The 14,345-nt window shown below is 45.5% G+C and overlaps 1 protein-coding gene across 3 annotated transcripts in view; it reads left to right on the forward strand.

Annotated features, from left to right (window-relative positions):
- The first annotated feature begins 2,646 nt into the window (after positions 1-2,646).
- The window catches only part of HDAC4 (histone deacetylase 4), a 183,269-nt gene continuing 171,570 nt past the window's right edge, over positions 2,647-14,345 (forward strand). For all 3 annotated transcript variants that reach the window (XM_066628010.1, XM_066628098.1, XM_066628183.1), the window contains exon 1: positions 2,647-2,795. The gene's annotated coding sequence lies outside the window, so the exon portion shown is untranslated. The remainder of the gene's footprint in view (positions 2,796-14,345) is intronic.

The following is a 14,345-nucleotide window of genomic DNA, read 5'->3' on the forward strand; positions in this document are numbered from 1 at the left end:
GGGTACCAGCCAGTGGGCATGGTGAGAAGACAAACCTGCTATGTGGCCATGACACATGTGGCTGGGGATGGGGATTAGGATCCAGCCTAGGTTGTCCAGGGCAGTCCAATCCTCTTTCCAGACCACCCTCCCTCCAGCCTTGAACATTTCTGTCCCGCCACCCTCTCCCACCACCTGTACTGTTTGTGAGGTGCTTGCAACTCTTGACAACTTATAGCAAATGTTACCCTGCACATTCCTGATCTTGGAAGCTGAGCAGGGTCAGGCCTGGTTAGTACTTGGATGAGAGACCACCTGGGAATACCAGGTGCTGTAGGATTATACCATAGTCTTTCGAGACTGAAGGTTGCCAACCATTATTATTGTGACACTTGACAGCCAGCACAAGGGACTTCTGCTGGCTTGGGGCGGGGGTTTGGATTGTGCTGCTAGCTGTATAGGGCTCTGTGTTCCTTATTTCATTTATTCACACAAAGTGTACAAAATGTTTGTGTGGCTAAAAAAAAAAAAAAAGGAGCAAACAGCCTTATGGGCTACATAGAATATAAACTATAACATATTATAAGCATATCTTTTTCATCAGGTTAGCATGCCACCATTGAGTCCTGATTTTTAGAGAAGGGGGAAGAAGTTGAAATAATTCTGTCAGAACTTGGCTTTAGGCATCTTTGCATTCTGAGGCAGTAGTTTATCAAGGGTGGGTGAGGGCCCGTCTGCCCTAGGTGCATGCTTTAAGGGGGTGCCAGCATGCCTGTCCCTTTGAATGCCATGAAGACCTGGCCTTTTCAGTGGGGAACCTCAAGCTGGAGGGCCAGGTCTACCCAAATAGGTCTGGACTTCCCAGGTCTACCCATGGTTTCTAGCAACCAAGGACAGAGCAGTAAGAGTAGTCTGCTCCTAGTGTAAGCAGTTCTAGGTACACTACTGTACACTACACTACTGTTCTGATCTGATGGTATTCTGATGGTATTCCATCTCTTCAGTGGTATTCAGATGGTATTCCATCTCTTCCATAATAATAATGTTTTATAGCACAATCACTGTGAAAGTGGTTCACAGAGTTCCTGTCAGGAAGCAAATTCCTGACAGCCCGTTGCTTTCTAAATTTCCTGTGGTAGTCTGCTGCCTAAGAGTAGGAACAACCCTGAATTTAGTAATTAAACAAATTAATATGAAATATATTTTGGGTCAACTTTGGTAAATCTGCTTAGCATTGGTAGCCCGCCACAAAATAAGATACCCTTGCATCTAAGGGACTAGTTGGCTTATTAAACCACAATAAAACCATTAACTAAAGCAAGACCTTTGTTTAGACAAACTAAAAGTCACCCCAAAATGTGCACTTCTAAGGTGACTTGACTTCTGGATATTGTGTGCCAAATAAAAGGCACACATGCCTGCCAAACAAACAAACAAAATTGGGTGGGTGGGAGAGTGCAGAGTAATAGTTTGCAACAATCTTAGGGCCCAATCCTATCCATCTTTCCAGTGTGGATGCAGCCATGCCATGTGCAGCATCCCTAGGTGGGGGACAATCCTGGAGGCCTCATCAAAGTAAGGGAATTTTGTTCCCTTACCTTGGAGTGGCACTGCAGCTGCATCAGTGCTGGAAAGATGGATAGGGTTGGGACCTTAAAAAGAAATTGAGGAGGAATTTGACAAATTTGCAGACCCTCCTTATGTTTCTTTGGGAATCAGCAGTGCCACTGAACCCTTTTGGACCTCCTTCCAAGATTTTCTGATCATAATGTTAATTGGATTAGACTGCACTTAGTGCCACCTGTCCACTGGGGAGGAAAAAAATAAATTCACAGCCAGTCAGTCGGCATCCAGGATGCCTCAGTGCAGCAGGAACGTGCTGTGGGTGGAGTGGCAGGTGAGGCAGCATCCTGGAGTCCTTCAAAAGTGCCGCGACCTGTGAGGTGGTAGGTGGATAGGCAGATGACACAGTCAGTATGCCATTGGTCAGAAAAAAATTTACAGTCAGGGTACCAGTCGATTGGTGTCCAAGATGCCTCAGTGCAGCAAGGACATATGGTGGGTGGGGTGAGGCAGTGCCTCCCCACTGGAGTCCTTCAAAAAGTGCCACTGCCAAGGTGCTAAGCACTCACAACCTGTGAAGCAGTGGGTGGGGAGGCAGTGTCTCCTCCCCAGAGTCCTTAGAAGACCGCCACCGCCGTCTGGGGCACAGAGCGCGTGGGTTGTGGGTGCCCCACACAGTGGCAGCGCCCTTCGATGGACGCCTCCCCCCCACCGCACGTCGCTGCAGTGCAGCTGCCTGCACCCCCCGAAGGTGCCCAAGCGCCGCAGCGCGTCCAGGCTTCGCAGCGAGTGCGTGGCTGGGGCGGGGGGGACAGGCGAGGGGTCTTGTCTCCCCAGAGCCCGCGCGCCCGGGTAGGGGAGAGGCGACCGCAAAGATGCGGCGGCTGCGGGAGGGACACGCCTCTCGCTCCCTTTCTCGGCAGGCGGGCGCGAGCCGCGGCTGCAGAGTTGCCTCCAGTCCTCTGGGGGGGGGGGAGACGAAAGGAGCTGGGGAGGGGGAAGGGGAGACAGAGCTATTAATAGCATCGCCTCCTGATTGGCTTCGGGGAGCAGAAAAAGTGGTTTGTACCACGTGACTTTTTCTCTGAAAACTCCAAGATGGCGGGTCCCGTCACAGGCTGATTCCGTTGGCGGCGCGCACCGCTGTGCCAGCGCCCGGGCCCTCCTCCCCCCGTCCCGTCCCGGCTGCCTGAGTGAGGGTCGTCTGTCCGCCCCCCCCATAGCCTGGCTTCGGCCTCCGTCTCGACTCTCAGGTCAGTGGCTTCCCCCCCCCCCCTCACAGGTCCTGCGATGGGGCCAGTTCTGCAGTCGTTCGCTGCACTTTTCCTTTAAACGCGCGCGACTGAAGAAGGGGAAATTTTTGTCCTCCGGCTTCTGGGGTCCCTTAAAGGGATGGGCTGCGCCTCCCCTCTACCTCTGTGTGCGGAGTGTTTATGTCTCTTCCCCTCCCCCTCCTTTTTCGGTTGGTGAGACGCGATTGATGGTTGGTGAGATGCAAGACGTGTGTGTGTGGGGGGGGCTGGAATAGAATGTCCAGGGCTGCGAGATGAGTGACACTCCAAAACGCCAATCAGGGCCTCGCCTTCGGTCTTGGCGGGTGCTTTTGAGCCCCGTCGGATGCCCCCGGTTGGGCGAGGAGCGCGCGGGAGGGGGGAGGGCGGAGTGGGAGAGGGGAGCCATCCGTTCTTGTGGAAGGGGGTGAGGGAGGCGGGCCTTGGGCCCTCGATGGGCACCTGCTCTGCCCTCCGTCCCTCCCTCGTCCGCGCGCGGAGGGAGGAGCCGCCCTTTCGGCTGTTGAGGGGCGCGCGTGCTTCGCGGCGCCTGTTTATTCTATGCGTGTGTTTTTTTTGTGAATGAGGAGGGCGGGGCCAAGAGCCGCGCCCATCTCGCATCCCACTCAAGCCCCTCCCCCTCCCCGAAGTCTGGGCCAGAGGGGGTGAGTATGAGGCGCGGGGGGGGGCTTGGAATAGAGGGAAGGCGAGAGCGGAGCTGCAGCTGAGCGTGGAGACGCCCATCAGGGCGAGGCTGGGGCGGTGCCCCGCTGGAGAAGCTCCCTTGGGAGGGCAGAGGCAGGAGAGGTGGGGAGGGCAGCAAGGGGGCCAGCATAGGCTCCCCCCTCCGTTCAGAGCTCCTCTCCCCCCAGGAAGGGGAAGAAGAGCTACTGGCCTGTGGCTCCTTTGCATGGGAGTGTCTAGAAACAAAATGATGGCATGATAACACAACTCTCACGTAGTAACACTGGTGCTCTGGGTGCTGGTGACAGCTGTTGTGCATGAGGGCACCTGTTCAGGGATGTGTGGTAGGTGGGGAGGCAGGTGAGGCAGTACCTCCCCAGCGGAGTCCTTCGAGAAGCGCTGCCGCCATGCGAGGTGCCCAAGGTTGCGCGTGGGTTGGGGGTGCTTGGGCGCCTCGCGCGGCAGCAGCACTTTTCAAAGGACTCAGCTGGGGAGGCACTGCCTCACCTGCCTTCCCACCCACCACACGTCCCTGTTTCTGTCCCTGCTTTTGTTCCGTTTCTGGAGGACAGGTAGGGTGTGCTGTTTGTGACACGTTCGGTTAGAACCAGGGGAGGCTCAAGACCCATTCCTAACCAGTTTTCCTGTGCCAGTGGGGCATGCACTACACACTGTGGTGGGAAGGCAGTCACAGAGGCCTCCTCAGTATGTTGGAGCATTGCTTGCCTTACCTCAGGGCTGCATCGCAGCTCAAAAGTTGGATAGGATTGAGCCCTCAGATTATTTGAGGCAGATAATCTGATTATCTCAGATTATCTCATGGAACTGAGTTCGTGGGGTGGTCGTCCTTGCAGAGTGGTTGTGAGAATGACATGGAGCTTGGAAGACCACATAGCACTACCCTGTGATGATTCTTGAAGGACATATGGTTTAGGTTTAAATGTAGTTTAATCTTTCCTTGTGTGCTCTGAAAGCCTATTGCTGTCTCTTACAACGCATGCCTTTTTTTACTCTTGCATCCTTGTGTGGGGATAATGTTTCTGATGAACTGTGTTCTGGTTTGTGAAAACCTAGGCCATAAGCCTGTTTCTGGTTACCACTAGTGTTAGGCTGTAACAGTGAATTTACCAATTATAAGGCAATTTCTTATGTATCAACCTGTTCTAATATGTGGTAGTATTCTCTTAGAGCTACTGCTATGTGATAAGTCTCCTATGTATTGAGCTTTCTTGGTAGCCTTTGCCAGAAAATTGTTCCAGACTCCAGTGGTGATATCTTTCCCTATTCCTTTATTGGGGGTTTAGTTTGTCTTCCTCGAAGAAAACACTTTCACTGAATTAAAGAACTGTGCCGCACAAAATCCACACACTTCATGAACTTGCAGCAGGTAAAACAGCCACAAGTTTGTGGTCCTGTCTTCTCTGTTTACAAACAGTGTAGCTATGAAGTTGGCCTGTAGAATATATGCTCTATCAAGATCTGTGTTTGTGTAGTTCAAATAGATATAAGCCTATTAAACTTGTACCATAGATGGTTCATTACAAAAAGTTCAGTTGAAGCTACAGATCAAATATGAAAAATATTGTTAGCATCTGAATGGTCTAGAATGCATTTTTATATTTTTATGCAAATGTTGCTAGTTGTTGTTGGCATCCTTCAGTCTCGGAAGACTATGGTATCGTTATATTAGATAAGATTGATAATTAGCAATTTTTAATAAGTTAGATGTATAGCTCACTGTGCTGCAGCTTGGCACAATGTCCAGACTCATCAGGTTCAGTATTGCCTATAAAGATAACGCTCCAGTGTGTCATGTCTCACTTGTGCTGCTGAGGGACTTGGCAGAGGGACAATACCCCTGGAAATGTCACGATGCCTAGTTTGGGAACCTCTGATCTAAGGTGTGTTTGGCTGTGTCTTTTATCCTTGTTTGGTATACAGCAGTGTTTCTTAATGTTTGTCCACTGCTGTACCACTTTGCTTGGTCCACGTATTGGAAGTATCACCAGCAGTTACTGGTTGGGAGACCAGGTGCGATGCAATAAATGCTGGTAAGAGGCTCAGGCTGTATGGAAGGGTTTTATTGAGCATGTGAAAAGTGCGCGCTGAAGCTCTGTCCACCTCCTATTGCTGTTTGTTTCCTTGTGTTTCTGGTTTTGCTGCTGGACGGTGGGTGTCCAGGAGTCCTGCGCGTACCTCTGACATCACCTCAAGTACCACCAGTGGTATGTGTACCACTGGTTGAGAAACACTGGCACTGAAGGAGGACTCTGGCTCTTTGGGAATACATTGGATCAAATAAGTACAGTACTTGGTGTAATGACTGACTTGTGAACTCACTGAAGTCTAGTTCATAGTAGGTAAAATCATACAGTCGGAAGGAACCTACAAGACTAATCCCAACCCCATGCCAGTGCTGTCTATCCACAGTTATGACAACTCTGATTGGTGGCTATCCAACCTCTGCTTAAGGACATCAAGTGATGGAGAGTCTACCACCTTCTGAGGCAGACTGTTCCACAGCTGAACAGTTAATGCTATCAGGATGCTATTTTGAAGTCTCCCTTGTCCTGGTACTATCCTCCAGAGCAAATGAAAGCCCCTTAGATGTTTATAGATATATATCATGTTCCCTCCTAACCATCTCTTCTCCAAACTATACCTGCCTGGCTCCTTCAACTTGTCTTCATGGGTATGGTCTCCCTCACTGTCATCTGTACTTGTTCCAGTCTGTCAATATCCCTCTTCAACAGTGGCATCCAGTTTGTCAATATCCATCTTCGGCTGTGGCATTTGAAAGTAGACATAGTATTCCAGGGGGTGGGTTTGACTGAAGCAGGATATGGTACTGTCATTACCTTGATTTCAGTACTTTGCAGCTTGTAATTCCATTTGCCATTGTTTCATGCCGCCTGCTCATGTTTGGCTTATTGTCCACTAAAATGCCTAGATCTTTTTCATGTGCTAATGACCAGGCAAGTACCCCCAATCATATATGTGCTTTTGATTTTTTCCTACTCGGTTGCATAATTTGTTTTATCTCAGTTGAGAGATTGATTTTGATTGCATTGTCCCAGATTTCCATCACCCTGGATCCTTTTCCTGTCCTCCAGTACAGCAGTTCTCAAACTGTGAGTCTGTGAACCACCATTGCAGTACGCTTGGTCGCATAGCTGTTGTCCTATGAATTTCTGGTGTCTGCTTATGTCAGAACTATTAAAAGACCTGTCTGAAGAGCTACTTGCTGTAGCTTTGTCCTTTGAGAGTGCCTACCAAAGTAGTAGGTGAAACGTTAGGCTGCGGTCAAATAAAGCTGTTGTCACCTATCAGCCCGGACGTCGAAATGAACATTGTCACGAGTACTGGCTGTGAAAGCCTTAGTATTTATAATGAATTTTATTTGTTTTTGTCTGTATTCTTGATTTCTTTTTCTTCTTGAACTCTGATCTCTGCACATTTTGCTTCTCTTGATAGCCATTGGTCAAATATCAGTGAATCCACATTGATGTATGTAAGTTGGGGTTCTGGAACCTCTCAGTAGAGAAGTAGACTATAATTTATAATCATATAGTGAATAAAATTTGTTTTATTGTGCAAGGAGCCTTTAATAAAATAATAGCATTAAAAGTGTTTAAATCTTATGGGGTGAAGCTCATCTGAATTGACTGAGATTTTGATCTCGCTGATAAATTATTTCCCAGGGCAAGCTATTGGGAAGCAGTTACCTTTTCCATGACCAATGTATGACTTCTACCATTAATTGATATTCCCATTAGCCCCTTGAACAATAATTTTTCATTGGGTTTCTGGTTTCTTTTATTTTTTCTTTACTAGATCTTTGAGTATGCTTTTGCTTCTTTCTCTGTCTGTCTTAGGTTTTGGGATGAATACACTCTGCTTTGTACTTGGAAACACTGGCTAACCAAGCTTTGTTGTAAGGTGCTCTGATTACAATAAATTTTCTGGGTGGGGGGGGGTCTGTGTTGAGGTTCTAGATCAGCAATTTTCAACCTTTTTCATCTCACAGCACACTGACAAGGCTTTAAAATTGTGAAGGTGTGCCATCACAGTTTTGATAATTGACAAGACACACCATGCTGCTGGTAGGGGGTTCACATCCCTCAATGGCCCTATTAATAAATGCTATTTATTTAATAAATAAATAAATTTGCCAAAATCCCACGGCACACCTGTGGACCACTTGTGGCACACCAGTGTGCCACAGCACACTGGTTGCAAATCGCTGTTCTAGATCAAAAGGTGGCTGCTCTTGAGCCTGATAGTTGAGTAGTGAAACTGAGTAAGTTCAGCGCTTGCATACAGGCATCGAGCCATCGCAAGGCAGTAAAGTTATCATAGAATTCACTGTAGCTATGGCAACATTCTCTGTGCTACATTTGGAAATCTAAAATGCCACCCCGGAAGAAGAGATTAAGTTTTCACAGGGTTTTCGTGCAACCAAAATTAGCATGAAGCAACCTTTTAGAATTACATAGTCTCTCTAACAAATGTAAGCTATGCTTACTATACATTTGCCATGATTTCTTCTGATTTAGGAAACTGTCACTGTCACAGGTATCTTTCCAATACACTTGCATATAGCATCTGGTTCTCTCAGCCCTTTGATACCACTTCAAATAATTCTGAATCAGAAACTTAAGCTGTATTCTGTTTCTGCCAAGATTACAGTGGAAGGAAGTGGTATCTGTGATGAACCCTGGCACATCTGGATAGCTAATAGAGTCATTACCTAGATAACAAAGGCATAAAAAGGAAACCTAGATGGGATATGTAGATTGCAGATAAGCATCTTTATCTTTCATTTCGGCAGCATGTGTAGGGCAGGTACTCATGCCTAAGCTTATCTTTTCAGAGAGGGAGTCTGAAGAACTGAGTCAAATAAAAAGTATCGGGGGATGAGGTTAATATATTCTAGAACAGTGTTTCTCAACATTTGTCTCCTGCTGTACTGCTTCACGTGGTCCACCTATTCAGAGCATCACCAGAAGTAACTGGCAGTGACATAATTGCCAGTTACTTCTGGGTTTGGAGGCCAGATGTGATGCGACAAACACCGGTAAGAGGCTCAGGATGAATTCCAAGTCTTGCTGCCAGGTGGTAGGTGTCCAGATGTCTTGGGTCTTGTGAGTACCACCAGATACTACCTCAAGTACCACTGATGGTGCCTATACCACTGGTTGAGAAACGCTGCTCTAGAACAGATTACTATTATTTAAAAGATATATACCCTGCCATTTCACCCCTCTGGGGTGGCTTACATAAGATAAAACTATACTAGAAAAAACAGCCAATAAAGGCCAGTTACATGCAAATTAAAAGCAAGGCAGAATAAGATGATCTTCAGGCCCTGTGGAAGGCCAGTAAAGAGGAAAGAAAATTCCAGAGTCTAGGTTTCATGATAGGAAAAGGCCCTGTTATGGGTCTCTGCCAGCCAAATGTCAAAAGGTGACGTCTTGCATTCTGGCGATAATGATCTTATAATGTTACTTTGTAAGAAACTGCAACTTTGAAAGAACTCTATTTGATTTGTGTTGCATTGTTTCATAAAAATCAGGAACAATACATACATTTATGGCAGTAGAGCATTTCAGTGGAGAAATATAGTGCAAACATTTCTGACAATGCTTCCCAGCCAATATAACCAATTATATTTCAATTCCTTGTCATCAGCACTTAAAGCAGTATTTTTTAATCTGTGCTTGGTGTGAGTTGAGAATTCTTGCTGTAAAAAAAGTTGAAACCATAATCTGATTATCTGTGTAGTTTTTTTATATACTAGGAAAATAGTCTTGCTTTTTGCCAAGTTTAGTTGGGAACAGAATTCCTAAATGCTACACAAGATGCACTTTTAATTTCTCCCCTTCCCCATTAAATTAAATCTGTTTTGTGAATAATATGAATAGAATTTATAGTGGATATAAGCAGACATATGCCATTTGCTTTGGAAATGAGTTTCTAAATCTAGCCATTTGGGCTTTTAAAGTTTTTACGTGCTTAAGTAGAGAGAAATATTAATGGAAAACAGCTTGCATGGAAGTTGCTTGTTTGTCACAGGGATAACAGTCATGAGTGTGAGACTGAAAACTAGTCCATTTTTTTCCAAATTTCTTAGTTTGTGTACTGTGCTAATGTTGGTGAGTGTGAGTTTTTACATGGCAAAGATAATGCTGAAAGATGAGAATGGGAAAAACATGCTAAAGGACAGATAACAACAAAATTGAAGAGCGAGGTGGCCGTGGAAGAAGACAGTTAACAGAGGGAAACGGTTTTTTAACTGGGTATGGAAATACTAAACATTAGCTGAGTTGGTTTATTAAAATTGTGTAAATTATTTTCATGTAAACCTATCGTGCAAATAGCAAAGCATCACAGAAGGGGATGAGGTAGACAAGAACAGGTACTGTGCACCTTTTGATGTTACCCTTGGAAGTACGGAGCTGAGCATTGTCAATGTGTCTCGGCAATTCTGAAGACTTGAAAGACATAGCCGAGACCCTTGGAAATCTGAATAAGTGTCTACAAGCAGATGGCAAGGAAGAAGCACTTCATATTAACTGTGACTCCAGGCTAAGGAATAATTTTAAGACAACCAGATACATGCATGCTAAGTACCAGGAACTCCCACGGACTGTCAACTAAACTGAAGAGTGTTTCCTTTTTAAACTCTGTAGTGGCCTATGTAGACCCAGTCTTTTGGTCTTTCCCCTCAAAGCTGAATTGAATAAACCATCACTTTAATTGCTTGTGTTTGACATTCAAGGGTATGTTCCTTCAAATGGAGTGAGTTAATCCAACTTCTTGATTTAAATAGTCAAGAAGAAAGACTAGTTAACATAATGGATTTAAACATGACCATTTTGAAATGCATGTATTTCTGGAGCATCATGTAACACACTGATACAGGAATTAAAATGTAATAGTTTGTAACTAAATATGATCTTTGTACAATTTATCAGCATAATCCAGGCACAGATTATTGACTTCTACATGCATTTGCACTAAAAAAACTGTTACTTACAGTACAGTTTTATACATGTTTGTTCAGAAGACCAGCTATGTTCAGTGGGGTTTATTCCGAGGTAAGAGTGCAGCCTTATGGATATACATTTCTTTGATTCTTCCAAGTTGTATGTCTCACATACAACAAAGTTGTAAAGTCTTCCCACAAGAAAAGAAACAGGAACAAGATAGCTAAAGGCTTTTTTACTTTGGCCCAACAATCAACAGGAAACCAAGAAGGCAAAGAAGTCAGGTGTAGGAAGTGAAGAAACGGCTCCTCCTACTGTTGGAGGCTACAGTTCATGCCCTTCAAGACGATGCACTGGTTTGTCTGCTCATGTGCTATTGACTCTTCATCCACTTGTATGAATATAAGAATATCAAATATGATAATTTACTAGAAGGCTAAGACTGAAACCCTATGCACCCTTATTTGGAAGCAAATGGGATTCTAGGTGTGTGTAGTCAGAAGTGTCCAGAACATGGCAGAAGCAAGAGGGTTGACAGTCACTAGATATCATGAGATGGGAAGCAAACGTCCATACTGTTTGACTGGCAGAGCCATATCTATTTATTGTGAGAAACTAAGCATTCTGCAAAGCTGTTAGAGTATGAGCTCCCAAGATCATTCTTATGAACTGAGTGAATGATATTGGGAAGACCTCTGTGAAGACCCATTAGTAATGAGCATGGTAGGAAGCCAGAGACTTCCCATTGCCATTCTCCCCGTACATCTTCTGCCCTTTTAGGCTTCTGCAGAATGTTTTGGGGCCCAGCAATGTAATCTTCCCTCTGGCATAGTCAGCTTTGAGTTTGTCCAGTAGCAGTCAGAGGCGTTTAAGACTGCCTGTTCCCTGGAGATCCAGACAGAAGACCCGCAAGGTACCTGTTATAAATATTTTCCTGAACATCTACCTAAAATAGCAGAAGCCTAGAACTGTCTCAGAAACTTGATAATGAGTAGGGGGGTGTTTGCTCTAAGCCTAAGAGCTCCAAGGTATCATTTCCTCAGGGTTCTGAGACACCCACTGCGGTTCTTTTCTGCCTGCAGAACATTTCCCTAGCGAAGCCATTGTGATGGTGGGTTGGCTCAGCAAATAATTTGTAATAGTATCTGAATCTGGATGTTTGTGGCTGATTGTTGAAGGCTTTAGGGGGAGAATGGACATGTTTGTGTAGGCCACCAACCATCAGATTAAAAGTTTTTCTCCAGGGCAGATCTGTGCAATGATTGGGCATGCTGTGGTCACTAGAAACACTGTATTGCTTTCTTTCTCCCTTCCATCTGATTCCAAAGGTTCTTCTGAAGATAAGGGAGGAATGAGCAGAAATGGTTCTTGTAGCCCCCTGCTAGTCTGGACACTCATGGTTCAGGAATCTGACTGAGATACCTACTCAGCCACCATGACAGCTTTGCCACTGGAGAGGTCCCTTATGGAGGGGCAGGTGCTTCATCCTCAGCTGGATGTGCAACAGCAAACTGCATGGGGGTTGAGTGGCAGAGTCCATCTGCCTTGGGTACTGAGGCTGTTACAAGTACTTTACATTTAACCAGGAGACCTTCAGCTGACTTGGTGTACAACTCAGCACGGTGTCTATTTGTTGAGTGGTGTTGGAAGAAAGACGTTCCCTTGATCATCTTTCAGTTAAACATTTTGAATTTTTCTTATCAAACCTGGAAAGGGATTTGAGTATTAGCATGCTCATGTGTCAAGTGTCAGCCTTTATATCTTTTCTGGGACATTCTTGGGAGAGGGATATATTTTTCAATCCTCCTATACACAAGTTGCTAAGGAAGGCATCCTTCTGTACCCCCTTTCTCTGGTTTCTTCTGGGACCTCAGCTTGGTTTTGAAGGTCTTCTTTTCTTTGAACCTGTGGCTAGGTGCCTACTCAAATATTGGCACACAAGATGGTGTTCTTGATGAGTATTAGATTAACACTCTAAGTCAGGGGTGTCCAAAGTTTTTGGCAGGAGGGTCACATCTCTGACACTGTTGGGGGCAGGGAAAAAATGAATTTACATTTGAATTTACATTTGAATTTACATAAATGAATATAGAGGTGAGACTTATATGAATGAGTGATGGTCTTGCAGTAGCTCAAGGCCTATAAAAGGCCTTGCACAAAGCAGGTCCAGCCTTTCCTTCATTGCCGCTGCTGAATCACAGCTGGGAAACAGCAAGCAGAGGAGGGAGCGCTTGGCCAGCAGCTCACATGGGAAGTCGAGCAGTTGCCTTCATGCTGATAGCAGTTGTGGGACTTTATGCCAGCGTGGACTCCTGCAAGTCTCCTGAGGGCCAGAGGCTTATTGGAGACTAGGGGCTCCCCGCGGGCTGGATTAGGGGTCCCCCAAGGGCCGCGAATGGCCCCTGGTCTGGGGTTTGGGCACCCCTGCTCTGAGTAAATAGTTATGTATTTTTCATAATCTTTACTCATCCTTTATTCCAAAAATTAATTCTAAGTTTCACAGATCAGAAGACATTGTGTTACCTTTTTACCCTAAACCCCAAAGGAGTGGGACTGGCACACTCTGGATGCTTGTCAAGTGCTGGGTTTTTTCTTGGGACAGTGTAGAGCAGTGGTTCTTAAACTGTTTAGCATGGGACTCACTTTTGAGAATGACAGTCTGGGACCCATCGGAAGTGATGTCATCAACCTGGAAGTGATGTTGTTGCTGGAAGTGACATCAAATAGGAAGTGCCCTCATTGTGATACCAGAGTTTGTAGTGATGTCTTTAAGCAGGAAAGGTCATCTCCCTTTAATACAGTCAACACCATGTCTGGAGGCACAAGTATTGACTGTATTAAAGGGAGAGTAGCTCATGGCATTTTATTGGCTTTTATTGTGTTATTTCTTGGCCATTTTCTAATAGTAAAGTGTAAGGCGAAAAAGCCTATTGACAGCATTGACACAACAAAATAATATCTTGGACTGCAGGGTTGCCAGAACAAATATTATTCTAAGGTCTGCTTGCAGGAATGTCAGCATCTCAGCTTATTAGAAGTAAGTCACAATTCCATGAGCTGGAAACCCAGAAAAATGAAAGCAAAAATGAAAGTAGCTTATCAGAGCCACACTAGTAAGCCAGGGCTTCCTACTGCACCAATCCCAAGTCAGGCTTACAAAACTGTGTCTTACACACCCCCCACCCCCACCCCCCCACCCACCAGTGAGGCTGCAAAACAGAGCCCAAGGGCAGATTTCTGCCTTTCATTTCAGAGACCATTCCTTGAATAAGATCAAGAGATTCACCTTCCCCACCTTCGACTTTAAATAATTTCAAGTGGTTACTAGGTAGAAGTAAGACTTTCCTCTTCCACTTTTCAAGAGAAAGGATGTGTATAATGATGTAAACAAGGTGGGTAGTAGGATAGGAAATCTGAAGGTTAACCAGAGGGACTTGAGGTTGGAAAACTAGGGATTTGGTAGTAGCAGGAAGGGAGAGGGTGTGAAGAAGAACTGGGGGAAGGAGAGTAAGAAGTGGAAGAAATTTCCCTCAAGATGCTCTGAGAACAGTGTAAAAGAACATCCTCAGAGCCGCAAGAGGCATTCTTTTTTCTTTTTCTTTTTAAAAAGGGCAACTGCCAGGACAATCATCACCATTGCCATCACAGCAATTCCTACATCCCATTTCACGTAACCTTGCAGATCACCAGAATGCTTAATTCACTCTCTCCCACCCCCAATTCTCCCTGCCCACGTTACATACTCCTGCACGTCACCAACTTGCTTAATTCACTCATCCCAGCAGCAGTCTTAAAGCTTCTCTAGGCTGACTGGAACCTTTCAAAATGGCGATGCCCAGGTTTAGTTTTGCCAGCTTCC

Source organism: Tiliqua scincoides, chromosome 1 (assembly GCF_035046505.1).
Source record: "Tiliqua scincoides isolate rTilSci1 chromosome 1, rTilSci1.hap2, whole genome shotgun sequence".
NCBI lineage: Eukaryota > Metazoa > Chordata > Lepidosauria > Squamata > Scincidae > Tiliqua > Tiliqua scincoides.